Source organism: Hyla sarda, chromosome 7 (assembly GCF_029499605.1).
Source record: "Hyla sarda isolate aHylSar1 chromosome 7, aHylSar1.hap1, whole genome shotgun sequence".
In the NCBI taxonomy this organism is placed as follows: domain Eukaryota; kingdom Metazoa; phylum Chordata; class Amphibia; order Anura; family Hylidae; genus Hyla; species Hyla sarda.
The window spans coordinates 190,817,368-190,832,235 of record NC_079195.1 but is presented as its reverse complement, the minus strand read 5'-3'; the positions used below and the strand labels follow the sequence as shown (position 1 = coordinate 190,832,235).

General features: G+C 44.7%; 1 protein-coding gene, 1 long non-coding RNA gene and 1 pseudogene across 2 annotated transcripts in view; 1 reads left to right on the top strand and 2 right to left on the bottom strand.

Moving 5' to 3' along the window:
- The window catches only part of CACNA1E (calcium voltage-gated channel subunit alpha1 E), an 877,957-nt gene that overhangs the window by 221,432 nt on the left and 641,657 nt on the right, over positions 1–14,868 (top strand). The window lies entirely within an intron of this gene.
- LOC130282938 (uncharacterized) lies at positions 2,071–14,593 on the bottom strand. Its single transcript, XR_008846561.1, has 4 exons — positions 14,368–14,593; positions 11,895–12,007; positions 5,953–6,078; positions 2,071–2,401 (listed from the first exon to the last, which is right to left on the bottom strand). It is a non-coding gene; the product is annotated as an uncharacterized LOC130282938 (long non-coding RNA).
- On the bottom strand, positions 13,759–13,934 carry LOC130283609 (U2 spliceosomal RNA; annotated as a pseudogene).

The window sequence follows — 14,868 nt, the reverse complement described above, 5'->3', positions numbered from 1 at the left end:
CTCCATCCAGCGCCATTCTCCTGTGCGCCACATTCAGGGGCATAACTATAGAGGCTGCAGAGGTTGTAGTTGCACCGGGGCCCTGGTGCCTAATAGTGTTGCTCGAGAATATTCGCAATTCGAATTTTATTCGCGAATATCGCATATTCGCGAATTCGCGAATATTCGCGAATATAGCGCTATATATTCGTAATTACGAATGTTCAGGTTTTTTTTTTTTTTTTTTTTTTCACAGTACACATCATAGTGATCATCCCTCTCTGCTTCCAGCTTATGTGGTGTAAGAAGGCTCTAATACTACTGTGTGAGGCTGGTGTGCGAATTTTCGCATATGTTAATTTTCGCACACGCGAATATTCGCATATGCGAAAATAAAACGAGAATATTACGAATATGCGAATATTCGCGAATATGACGAATATTCGTCCATATATTCGCGAATATTCGCGAATTCGAATATGGCCTATGCCGCTCAACACTAGTGCCTAAGAGACCAGTATTAAAAATGGCACATGGGGCAGATTTTGCATTTGGGCCAAGCAGAAAAAGTTATGCCTCTGGCCACATTGTCATGGTGTGAAGCAAAAGCATTACTAATCAGGAAGTCTGGTCATGGCAATTGGACTCTATTCAATTATGATAGCCTATTTAAATGAGCAAGAGCCTCACAACCTTTGCCTGAGTATATATTGCCTCCATTGATTTGTATCTGGACTCTGGTTCTTGCCTTAGTCCTTGGTTTTGTTACTCTCTCTCTCTTGTCGGCTTGGACTTGTGACTTGCCATCACTCGCTGACTTGCTTGTTCTGACACTCCGTTGCCACCTGATTATCCTTCTGTGCCTCATACATGTCAATATGCAATGACGGTTCTGTCTCATATAGAAGTTGCACTCATGTTACCCAATTAAAGGAACATTTCCTAGTTAGCTCCTTTTCTGGTAGCATTGACAATACAAAGATTTCTACATGGCTCCTTAGGCGGCCTTAATGTACACACTGATGCTTTCTCCATTTATAATCTACTCTACATTGACTGTGTTACTCGTTGAAAGACAACAGATTTTCGAAGAGCATCATTTTAAATTCTGGAGATGAACTGAGATGTTCTCTGAATATATGGAAACAAATATAAAACTGCAATCTTACCTCAGGCAACACAGCTGCCCTGCAGCCACCTTATAGCAAGGGAGATAATGGGATTAACCCTGCATACATAAACACATAGGGAAAACAGATTGTTGTATGTTACCATGCCATCCCAGCAAGCAGGCAATGTGGTGTTTGGTTATCATCTTATCCATCCTCTAGAGAAAATATATAGGACTTTCCCCCCTTTCCTATATTGGGTTAACTATGGAGAGGAGGACCACCTCCACAAAATCAGAAATTCAGGGATTTTCAGAAATGACTCATATTTCCCATATTCTTCATAAAAGTGAAACTGGTTTAGGTTTATTAGTAAACTGTAATGACTTTTCTGGAATGGTTCTGTTTTTATCTGTTTCTGGAAAGGTGCAAATGTTTTTTGTTAAATAAATTGTTCCTTGCTATTTACAGTCACTTTAGGTGATACGATATGCTTGTTGGGGTTGGGTTAATACTTTACATAGCAGTCTAATACAAGAGGACTGTGAGCAAATCAACTAGCCCCCAGAGGGTCCGATTGTGCCAAAGATGACTTCTGTGCCACTGTCGTTCTCAGGGAGGTTATACCCTGCCACAGCACTCACCACCTATGTATCCCTCATGGGGTTGTACCAACCACTTGCTTACAACTGCCCATAGATTCTTTGTAACTTATGCTACCCTTCATGTCATTACTTCCTTGCCATCCAGGGCTATGTACACGCAAAGCAATCCATGCAACCTTCCCCCCTTCCCCCACACCCTAAATGCCTTGAGTTATGTCTTTTGTATAGGGACTCAGTCTAAACATAATCTTAGCAAGTGCCACACAGATTCCAAGACACATCCCAGACTCACAAAGTTTCTGCATGGTGCATAATAGCTCCATAACTGAGTGAGAGTAATGTTTTTATAGCATCAATGTCAAGGGAAGCAACTGAGATTTATTTTCATGCATTGTGTAGCACAAGAGGAAGACACTTATGCATTTAAATACAATGTTGTGTGAAGCATTTGTTTGTCTTTTGTTGGTTAGGTGTCTTGTTCACACTTGGAGCCTGTGGCCCATAGAAACCACTGGCTGTCACTTTTCTCTGTCTTGCAATGGCAGTGGGATGGAATTCCTGGTGGCCATTTTGTTGCATACCTTCTTCATTGTTTTAAAGTTGATCAGAAACCCCATCAATGTAGTTATGTTGTAGCTGTCCACTATGATAGCCACTGGTGGAAGCCTTTTCATGAGTAGGTTGTAAGTATGCAGTAGCAAGCCAGTTCTAAAAAAAAACAAGGTGATGTTCAGAGTCGAAGTTTCACAGAGACAGGGATGAGAGCTAGTGTGGGACCACAAAAAAATTGGGCTGACAGCTGAGGGTGTTCTGTTGGAATGAGTTAGAGGGAGGCTGTTGTCCCATCTTGCTCTGAGCGAATACCAAGAACAGATTGAAATTCCTTCCGAGAAGCCTGATCCTAGATAAAGTATGAAAGAATTCCCCCTTCCAGGAGAAATCACTGTGAAAAATATTGTTGTGTACAGGTGCCAGTTGCAGGTAAAATCTATAACTTGTGTGAGTATAGTGTTGTAATAAAACTTTTTATTAGCTTCCAGTAGAGAAATCTGATGATAAATTCCCCATCCATTAATGATGACTCTGATGATCCTGTCCCATTTCACACAGTATAGCTGAAAAGTGAGGGGACTTTTGTCACTCTAATATGTGTGCTACAATTTTAAACCTCAAATATTTAACAATTTTTTTAATATGGATTGTAAAAAAAAAAAAAAATTAAAAGTTAGGTAATCTAGTAAGCACATCTTTGTATTTCTTTCTAATTTGTACTTTGTATTAAATTTGTTTAAAAGTAGATTTTATTGTAGATTCTTAAGGGGGGTTTATTATAACCTGCACCTACACAGAGTGAAGAAATTGTGCCAGAATTTTGGGAAAAGATGGGGCTTTCGCAATATAAATTAAAAAAATTGCTTGATTTTGAGGCACTGCGCAGGTGCAGAGAATGATAAATTCTCTCTTAGAATCTACAACAAAGTCAACCCCCTTTAGTTTTCTCATATTTTTTATATGTTTAACAGATGTATGTAAAGGGGTAATCCGGCATAATCATCATCTTTTTAAAATTGGTCATGTTGTAAAAATAAGAAAAAAGTGATACATACCCACCATGGAACCCTGCAGCTTCAGTTCCAGCGATGTTCAGTCCCTCATGGGTCGTCCCTGCCTGCTTTCTCCTTCTTCAACCAATGACTGATCAAAATAGGACACCACTGGAATACCCCTTTAAACAGATTTTATTTACTTTTATCAAACACTAGCTGAGTACCCATTGCTGCCCGGTTTTATCTACCTGATCCATGCGGGGGAGGAAAAGCAACAAAGGGGGAAGCTTTTGTCCTCATATCCCTAAATCCTTACCCCATATCCCCTCCTCATATCCCGACCCCAAATCCCCTCCTCATATTTCGTCCTCATATCCTGTCCTCATATTTTGTTCTCATATCTCGACTCCATATCCCGTCCCCATATCCCATCCTCATATCCTGTCCTCATATCCCGACCTCATATCCCGTCCCTATATCCCGATCTTATGTTCCGACCACATATCCCATCCTCATGTCCTGTCCTCATATCCCGACCTCATATCCTGACCTCCTATCCCGTCCTCATATCCCGTCCCTAGAGCTAATCCTCATTTCTAATCCTCATATCCCATCCTCAGTTGGGGCTGTGTTGTGGTAAAGATATTGTAAAAGAGATGTGGCTTAAAAGGTGGGCATGTCTTTGTGAGATGGGACATGGCATGCAGGGAGAGTTTGGCTTACCAGCCAGACTGACGCATTCACCAGGAGAAGCAGAGCGGAGCTCGTGGAGTAAGGCACCAAAAGTCCTATATACTTGCATGGGACTTGAAACAAAAACCACATCCTTCACATATGGGGGCAGGTTAGGAGTTAATTTAACTATTATATATTTTTATTTGACATATAAGTAACATGTGACCAAGTATTATCGAAATATCTCCAGCTGTTTTGGAAGTTATGCAGTAACATATATTTCCCATAGACTTGTATGGGACTTTAAATAAAAACCACAACTCTCGCAGATGGGGGTGGGTACGGGTTAAATTACATATCCTATGTTTGTTGTTGATATATAAGTAACATGTGTGCCAAGTTTCATGTTAATATCTTTAGAGGTTTGGAAGTGATGTTGGAACATACACACACACACACACATACATACACACGCACATACACACACACGTTGAGTTATATATATATATATATATATATATATATATATATCGACTAGCTGAGTACCTGGCGCTGCCTGGTTTTTCCTACCTTATCCTTGTGGGGGGAAGAAAAGCAACAAAGGAGGAAGCTTTTGTCCTCATGCACCCTCCCTAAAGCCAGACCCCATATCCCCTTCTCATATCCCGACCCCAAATCCCCTCCTCATATTCCGACCTCATATTTTTTGTTCTCATATCTAGACACCATATCCCGTCCCCATATCCCGCACTCATATCCTGTCCTCATGTCCCAACATCATATCCCGACCTCACATCCCATCCTCATATCCTGTCCTCATATCCCAACCTCATATCCCGACCTCATATCCTGTCCTCATATCCGAACCTCATATCCCATCCTCATATCCCAACTTCATATCCCATCTTCATATCCTGTCCTCAGGTGGGACTGATTTGTGATGAAGATATTGTAAGCTGAAAATAGAAGGGGACGTGGCTTTGTGGGACTGGGCGTGATTTGCAAGCCAGACCGATGCATAAAAAGGATAGAGAATAAAAGGAGTGGGGCTTAAACAGTGGGCGTGTCTTTGTGAGATAGGATGTGGCTTGCAAGCCGGAAAGACACATTCACCAGGTTATGCAGAGCGGAGCTTGAGGAGAGAGATACTGGAAGTTCCATATACTTGCATGGGACTTGAAACAAAAACCCATCTTTTATATAAGGGTGTAGGTAAGGGTTAATTTAACTATCATATCTTTTTATTTGACATATAAGTAATATGTGTATCAGATATTATTGAAATATCTCCAGCCGTACGGAAGTTATGTGGGAACATACATTTCCCATTGATTTGCATGGGACTTAAAAAAAAAACCCCGACCCTCACAAATGGGGTAATTAAGGGTTAAATTAACTATCCTATATTTTAAGTGGACATATAAGTAACATGTGACCAAGTATTATCGAAATATCTCCAGCCGTTTGGAAGTTATGCAGTAACATATATTTCCCATAGACTTGTATGGGACTTTAAACAAAAACCCCGACCCTGGCAAATGGGGGTGAGTAAGGGTTGAATTACCTATCCTATGTTTGTTGTTGACATATAAGTAACATGTGTGCCAAGTTTCATGTTAGCCGTTTGGACGTGATGCTGGAACAGACACACACATACACACACACATACACACACACACACACACACACACACACACACACATACATTGAGTTGTATGTATATAGATTAGCAATCTAGCTCCAGCTACTTCAGCTATAACTACTTCTTTTAGTGGCTTGAAAATGTCTAAGAACAGCAATTTGTCTTTAAAATGGTTAATGTTTATGAATTCCAGAATCTGTCCAAATCTGAGCTCACCTACATTGGTAAAATACAACCCATTTAGCAGAGTAATCATCCAGATAGTCTCCTTTTTGACGAAGTAAACACATTGCACCCCAGGGCATATTCTGTTCTGTCTCAATAATTGTGACACATTCTGGTTTGTTGGTTATGTAATCAGAGGTATGGAAAATAATAGAATATGCCATCCCCACCTCCAAGCCGTGTCTGTCTGAAGGAAGCGATTCATATACGTTCCCACATGACTGCTGATAGTATTAACTGGAAATGAAGAATGCGTCTCCGCTTTCTAACACGACAGAAAATTCAGCTAAAACCTTCTGAAATAGTAATTAAAAAATTCTGTATGTAAATCAGAATGGAAACATTTAAAATGTCATGTTTTCAACTATACATAGATGATTTATTATTATAATAAAAGTCAAAGCCCATACAGTGATATTATTGATATAAAAAATATACATTTTCATATATTGCAGGATAACTGCTAGAAAAAAAACATTTTAACCTAAGTAATTGTTGCAATAACTTTTCAAGGATTTGTCTTATCATCCTTTGTATGTGCCAAATTATTGGTAGCTTTTTCTGTCATCCGAAGGCCTAACTATTCTTTCTAGAGCCAGATCAGCACCACTGTTAGAGATGAGCGAATTTACAGTAAATTCGATTCATCACGAACTTGTCGGCTCGGCAGTTGATGACTTTTCCTGCAAAAATTAGTTCAGCTTTCAGGTGCTCCGGTAGGCTGGAAAAGGTGGATACAGTCATAGGAGACTCTTTCCTAGGAATGTATCCACCTTTTCCAGCCCACCGGAGCACCTGAAGGCTGAACTAATTTACGCAGGATAAGTCATCAACTGCCGAGCCGAGAAGTTTGTGACAAATCGAATTTACTGTAAGTTCGCTCATCTCTAACCACTGTATTTCGTCTTTATCTTTGTACCTGATATTAATATCCTAGGGACCAGCAGCATCAGGTGGAGTAGGACAAAAGGGATCTCGATAGGATAGTTTGTCCTATATAAGATGTAATCTTCACTCACTGTACACGGAAATACGTAATATTTTCTGGGCCACTGTACTTCATTTGTTGTCACTACACTTCACCTCACTACACCCAGCTAGTGTGTTAGCACCACAATGCATCATCTGCTCTTTCTATGATATTTTACTTACAAATTGCAATGTCTTACCTACAAACTCCCAGAGGAACCAGGTTGGGCATTCCCATACCTATCCTAGCTTACCTACATATATATATATATATATATATATATATATATATATATATATATATATAAAGCTATTCACCCACTCCTTGTTATCTAAGCGGGGCTTGCAAAGGTGTTGTCATGTCCAGGGTAGAGAACCGTGCAGACCTGAATCTCGCCTCACTATATATCTGTATATCTATCTCATATCTATCTATCTATCTATCTATCTTTCTATCTATATCCATCTCATATCTATCTAATATCTATCTATCTATTTCATATCTTTCTATCTCATATCTATCTATCTCATATCCATCTATCTATCTATCTATCTATCTCTCATATCTATCTCATATCTATCTCATATCTATCTATCTCATATCCATCTATCTATCTATCTATCTATCTATCTATCTATCTATCTATCTATCTTATATCTATCTATCTATCTATCTATCTATCTATCTAGACAAAGAATAAGTCAGCCAGCACTTTAGTTGATACCAAACTATTATATGGACCTGGCCTACAGGTGCATGCTACTAGGCTAGATATACAGCAACAGAAGAATGCAGCAGCACACTGCCAGCACAAGGATATAGGTGAAACATGAATATGCAGTTAAAACATGGAGAGCTATACAGCTATGGTGTAATAGATGCAAATGTGAAACTATGAAATAGTGAGGCACTCAGCTCACAAATTTGTCTCCGCCGGCGGTCAAATAGCTTGGACCGTCCCACCGCGATAAGGTGGCCTCATTGGGATGGACCCTACACTGTGAATATGCCTCTGTGTGAACAATTCAGTAAGCATGGCAGGGTCTGGAACATCCAAGACACCTTATATACACACCTGATAGAGGTGGGTGGGGTGCAAGGCCAACATGGAGGTAGTCACTCCCCCGTATGTGCAATACAGACAAAGAATAAGTCAGCCAGCACTTTAGTTGATACCAAACTATTATATGGACCTGGCCTACAGGTGCACGCTACTAGGCTAGATATACAGCAACAGCAGAATGCAGCAGCACACTGCCAGCACAAGGATATAGGTGAAACATGAAAATGCAGTTAAAACATGGAGAGCTCTACAGCTATGGTGTAATAGATGCAAATGTGAAACTATGAAATAGTGAGGCACTTAGCTCGCAAATTTGTCTCCGCCGGCGGTCAAATAGCTTGGACCGTCCCACCGCGATAAGGTGGCCTCATTAGCTATTTGACCGCCGGCGGAGACAAATTTGCGAGCTAAGTGCCTCACTATCTCATAGTTTCACATTTGCATCTATTACACCATAGCTGTATAGCTCTCCATGTTTTAACTGCATATTCATGTTTCACCTATATCCTTGTGCTGGCAGTGTGCTGCTGCATTCTTCTGTTGCTGTATATCTAGCCTAGTAGCGTGCACCTGTAGGCCAGGTCCATATAATAGTTTGGTATCAACTAAAGTGCTGGCTGACTTATTCTTTGTCTGTATTGCACATACGGGGGAGTGACTACCTCCATGTTGGCCTTGCACCTCACCCACCTCTATCAGGTGTGTGTATAAGGTGTCTTGGATGTTCCAGACCCTGCCATGCTTACTGAATTGTTCACACAGAGGCATTGTCACGATCCCGGCTGGTAGGAGGTGGATTCTCTGTGCCAGAGAGGGATGGGCGAGGACCGTGCTAGTGGACCGGTTCTAAGTCACTACTGGTTTTCACCAGAGCCCGCCGCAAAGCGGGATGGTCTTGCTGCGGCGGTAGTGACCAGGTCGTATCCACTAGCAACGGCTCAACCTCTCTGACTGCTGAAGATAGGCGCGGTACAAGGGAGTAGACAGAAGCAAGGTCGGACGTAGCAGAAGGTCGGGGCAGGCAGCAAGGATCGTAGTCAGGGGCAACGGCAGGAGGTCTGGAACACGGGCTAGGAACAAACAAGGGAACGCTTTCACTAGGCACAAGGGCATCAAGATCCGGCGCGGGAGTGCAGGGGAAGTGAGGTATAAGTAGGGAGTGCACAGGTGGAAACTAATCAAGGTAATTGGAAGATTGGACCAGGCACCATCATTGGTGCACTGGCCCTTTAAATCGCAGAGACCCGGCGCGCGCGCGCCCTAGGGAGCGGGGCCGCGCACGCCGGGACAGGACCGACGGAGAGCGAGTCAGGTACGGGAGCCGGGGTGCGCATCGCGAGCGGGCGCCACCCGCATCGCGAATCGCATCCCGGCTGGAGGCGGTACCGCAGCGCACCCGGTCAGGAGATCTGACCGGGGCGCTGCAGCAACGAGGATGAGGCGAGCGCTCCGGGGAGGAACGGGGACCCGGAGCGCTCGGCGTAACAGTACCCCCCCCCTTGGGTCTCCCCCTCTTCTTGGGTCCAAAGAACCTGAGGAACAAAAACTCAATTCTTTCGTGATGAGGTCCGATGCACATTAGGAGGGGTTCCGTGCGGTAACGCACGGCACAGTCCAAACTTTCATTGTTAACACAATTGATGTAGAGGGGTCTGGCGAGACTGGTCACAGGGATGTTGAACCTGTTGATAAGAGAGGCCAAAAAAAAATTTCCTGCAGATCCGGAATCCAAGAAGGCCATAGTAGAGAAGGAGAAGGTAGAGGCAGATATCCGCACAGGCACAGTAAGGCGTGGAGAAGCAGAGTTGACATCAAGAACTGTGTCACCTTTGTGCGGAGTCAGCGTACGTCTTTCCAGGCGGGGAGGACGGATAGGACAATCCTTCAGGAAGTGTTCGGTACCGGCATAGTACAGGCAAAGATTCTCCATGCGGCGTCGTGTCCTCTCTTGAGGTGTCAAGCGAGACCGGTCAACTTGCATAGCCTCCACGGCGGGAGGCACAGGAACGGATTGCAGAGGACCAGAGGAGAGAGGAGCCGGGGAGAAAAAACGCCTCGTGCGAACAAAGTCCATATCCAGGCGGAGCTCCAGACGCCATCCGGAAAAACGCATGTCAATGCGAGTGGCAAGATGAATGAGTTCATGTAGGTTAGCAGGAGTTTCTCGTGCGGCCAGAACATCTTTAATGTTGCTGGATAGGCCTTTTTTAAAGGTCGCGCAGAGAGCCTCACTATTCCAGGACAACTCGGAAGCAAGAGCACGGAACTGAATGGCGTACTCGCCAACGGAAGAAACACCCTGGGCCAGGTTCAGCAGGGCAGTCTCGGCAGAAGAAGCTCGGGCAGGCTCCTCGAAGACACCACGGACCTCAGCGAAGAAGGACTGGACTGTGGCTGTGGCAGGATCATTGCGGTCCCAGAGTGGTGTGGCCCCAGACAAGGCCTTTCCAGAAAGGAGAGCACAGCTGAGTTTAGAGTCCCCATCAAATTTGTCCGGCAGGGACAAGCAGGGGTTAGGAGCGGACGGTTGCTGCGGAGGAGTTGCAGGAGCCGGCGGAGGAGATGGTTGTTGCAGCTGTAGCTGTGACTGAAATTGAGACTAAAGCTGCTGTATCTGAGACTGAAGTTGCAGTGTCACGGAGGTCAAGTATGCCAGCTGGTGATTTCGTTGGGCGATCTGTCGGGCTTGCTGGGCGACCAGTGTGGGGAGGTCGGCGACAACTGGCAGAGGAACTTCAGCGGAATCCATGGCCGGATCTACTGTCACGATCCCGGCTGGTAGGAGGTGGATTCTCTGTGCCAGAGAGGGATGGGCGAGGACCGTGCTAGTGGACCGGTTCTAAGTCACTACTGGTTTTCACCAGAGCCCGCCGCAAAGCGGGATGGTCTTGCTGCGGCGGTAGTGACCAGGTCGTATCCACTAGCAACTGCTCAACCTCTCTGACTGCTGAAGATAGGCGCGGTACAAGGGAGTAGACAGAAGCAAGGTCGGACGTAGCAGAAGGTCGGGGCAGGCAGCAAGGATCGTAGTCAGGGGCAACGGCAGGAGGTCTGGAACACGGGCTAGGAACAAACAAGGGAACGCTTTCACTAGGCACAAGGGCATCAAGATCCGGCGCGGGAGTGCAGGGGAAGTGAGGTATAAGTAGGGAGTGCACAGGTGGAAACTAATCAAGGTAATTGGAAGATTGGACCAGGCACCATCATTGGTGCACTGGCCCTTTAAATCGCAGAGACCCGGCGCGCGCGCGCCCTAGGGAGCGGGGCCGCGCACGCCGGGACAGGACCGACGGAGAGCGAGTCAGGTACGGGAGCCGGGGTGCGCATCGCGAGCGGGCGCCACCCGCATCGCGAATCGCATCCCGGCTGGAGGCGGTACCGCAGCGCACCCGGTCAGGAGATCTGACCGGGGCGCTGCAGCAACGAGGATGAGGCGAGCGCTCCGGGGAGGAACGGGGACCCGGAGCGCTCGGCGTAACAGGCATATTCACAGTGTAGGGTCCGTCCCAATGAGGCCACCTTATCGCGGTGGGACGGTCCAAGCTATTTGACCGCCGGCGGAGACAAATTTGTGAGCTAAGTGCCTCACTATTTCATAGTTTCACATTTGCATCTATTACACCATAGCTGTAGAGCTCTCCATGTTTTAACTGCATATTCATGTTTCACCTATATCCTTGTGCTGGCAGTGTGCTGCTGCATTCTTCTGTTGCTGTATATCTATCTATCTATTTATCTCATATCTCATATTTATCTCCTACCTGAACAATTGATGTATGGGGGGGGGGGGGGGGCAGGCACATTCTTTGCACAGGGGCCCTATGCTCTCTGTGTCCGCCCCTGTCACAGGGATGTCATCAAGGTGATGATGAACTGTGCCTGCTTTGTCGAATAGGAAAGGAAGACTGTGCTGGAATTGGCCAGGTGATTTTATTACAGGTGTGCCATTTGGACTCTAATATCCAGTATATTCTGACCCGAACCTGTATCCTGGTTTTCAATTCTGCCTGACCTCTCTTGTTCCAAACTGACTCTCCTGTTGCCAAATTGGAGTGCTGACCTGAATTTGTTTTACCTACCTTTACCATCTGCATGTATTGGACGTTTTATCAACCTCATCATGGCCCTGTTCTGGAGATTGCGGGGGTCCCAGAGATCAAAATATTGGATACCAACTGCCCCTAAAAGGATACTAGAAGAAGACAGAATAATGGGAGAATAATGCCATAAACCAAGCTAGCTTTTATTTTCAGTACTAATAAAGTTTAAAGGGGTACTCCGGTGGAAAACTATTTCTTTAAATCAACTTGTGCCAGCAAGTTAAACAGATTTGTAAATTACTTCTATTAAAAAATCTTAATCCTTATCCTTAGTTCTTATCAGCTGCTGTATTCTCCACAGGAAGTTCTTTTCTTTTTGAATTTCTTTTCAGTCTGACCACAGTGCTCTCTGCTGCCACCTCTGTCCATGTCAGGAACTGTCCAGAGCAGGGGAGGTTTGCTATTGGGGTTAGTTCCTGCTCTGAATAGTTCCTGACATGGACAGAGGTGTCACCAGAGAGCACTGTGGTCAGACAGAAAAGAAATTCAAAAAGAAAAGAACTTTCTCTGTAGTATACAGCAGCTGATCAGTACTGGAAGGATTTTTTTTATAGAAGTAATTTACAAATCTGATTAACTTGCTGGCACCAGATGATAAAAAAAAAAGGGAAAAATGTTTTCCACTGGAGTACCCCTATAAAGGGGTACTCCGCTGCTCAGCGTTTGGAACAAACTGTTCCGAAGGCTGGAGCCGACGCCGGGAGCTTGTGATGGCATAGCCCCGCCCCCTCATTGCAAGTCTACGCCCCCTCCCATAGACTTGCATTGAGGCGTTGGACGTGACGCCATGAGGGGGCGGGGCTATGACATCACGAGCTCCCGGTGTTGGCTCCAGCGTACGGAACAGTTTGTTCCAAATACTGAGCAGTGGAGTACCCCTTTAAGTATTTCTTCCTAAACCCATACTGTACGCCCTCTATAGTAGCAATAACCATTTCATTTATCCCACAAATCATTTTACTTAAATGATGGAACTTTTCTCCACAATGTTTTTTTTTCCTCTACAGAAAAAAAATGTTTGACACGTATCTCGCTTGTTGAATGTTCTCATCTTTCAGCATATGTGCCCGAGGCACTAGCCTGATATGAAGCAAATTGGACTTCTGGAAGTGTAGCCACCCGGCTGCCTATCCTGTTTTTATCTAAGAGCCGAGGAACATGCTCTCGAATCACCCAAAGTGCAAGAAAAAGTGCAAACGTGTTATGCTAAAAAAATTTGCACAAAGGATGCGGTCTATCGCAAGCACTTCTCCGATAGGAGAAAGGCCCCTCAACAAACCTTACTCTTCGCCTCCGGGCCCAAAGGTACCTGTAAGGTTCCAGGTTCGATGTCCCTTTTCGCCAAAGCTACTAAGGGACTTCAAATGCTCCTGGCATCCCCCTTGGTGTTAGCCAAGGTATCGGCCCGCAGAGCAGTTAACGTTCCCTACCCTGCCCAGGCAGGAGTACCTGGGGGTTTTGCAGGGAGGTGCGGAACCTAATGGCCACACACACCTCCCCTAGACCACTTGGAGGGACACCCAGAAGGGCTACCGCATCCTAACAATCCTGTGAACACACAACACGCAAAAAGTGACACAGTGACAAATAATAAATAAATAAGTGAATGTGTGCAGACATCTGCCCAGACATCTGACTGGTTCTATAAAAATTTCTCTGATCCTAGCCAGAAGGCCGAGAATCAAGAGGTGAGTGCCAAAAGGAGAAGAGTTCATGGTGCCCGTGCTTCCACTCAGTGAGCCAATACTCCCAGTTAGTTTCAGCACCTCGGGGTCACCACTCCCCGAAGCACTAAGGTACCTCGGCTCTAGACCCTCTCAGCCTCATGGCGAGACCCGGAGCAAACAGGTCACATCGGGGCAGCAGTCGAGCTGATTCCTCAGAACCAGCCCCGGAATGCCCCGGTACACCTGCCCCCTACCATGCAGCACCCATCCTCACCAGCGTCGCCTACCACGGGCATGAAACTGATAAGAACAGATACTACACTTGATCTTTGCTAAAAGGCCGAGAAGCGATATTCTGTCCTATTGGATAATTAGAATCCATTCTATTCCTGCAGACTACACACGCCTCTTGTGAGCTCCTTTAATGCAAATCTGCATAACTCAGTGTGACAAAAAACATTTTCCACTAATGGAATCATATTTTAAGAGAGACAGGAACAGCCGTGCTCCATACATCAAAGCCCCAGATGCAAGAGATACATAATAAAGTTGTCTTGTGTTGCTAATAAGCAGAACTTTTCTCCTTTAGAATGTAGTGTGCAGTCTGGGACCTGGAAAGCAAGCTAAGCCATTTCTGTGCCGTTCTTAATTTTAGGTTAGATCCACAATGCTGTAGAAGAGAAGTGGATGCCCAGCGATCTCTGATACTGTATTCTCTATAGGAGAGCAGAATGAGATTTTTTTTTTCTTCTAAACAAATGTAAAGAATGCTAAGTGTTCATTACCTTTTATAGAGGTCTGGACATTTACTTGCTTCCCTGCAGAAACATGGCACAATGAAGCCGGGGGATTTCTCTTTGTGGCTGATACTTTACAGAGGGCTGGTGTGGATGACCCGAGATTGAGATACAGTAATTATATCCCTACGTGAAGGTAGGTTCATTGGTGTATGAATTCTTTTATTGAATCTATTCCTGACTGTACACATCTTTGGTAAAAGGGAAGCTGTAGAAACAAAGTACTCTACTGTTCACTGTGTATTGGACATGGATCCATAGAGGAAAAAATTTTAAGATTTTCAGAATTTGTCAAAATATTTATTTCAAGTTGAAGTTGAAATTAATTAGAAATGTAAGGACCCTTATTTTTTTTTCTTATTGTGCAAATTGGTTGATAAGTTAAGGCTAAGGCTATACTAAATGTGGATGATCTGCAGGCATCTACATCACCCTCTTACCTAGTCACAATTTTGTTACTTGGCAATGCACTGTGAAAGCATGGTTTTC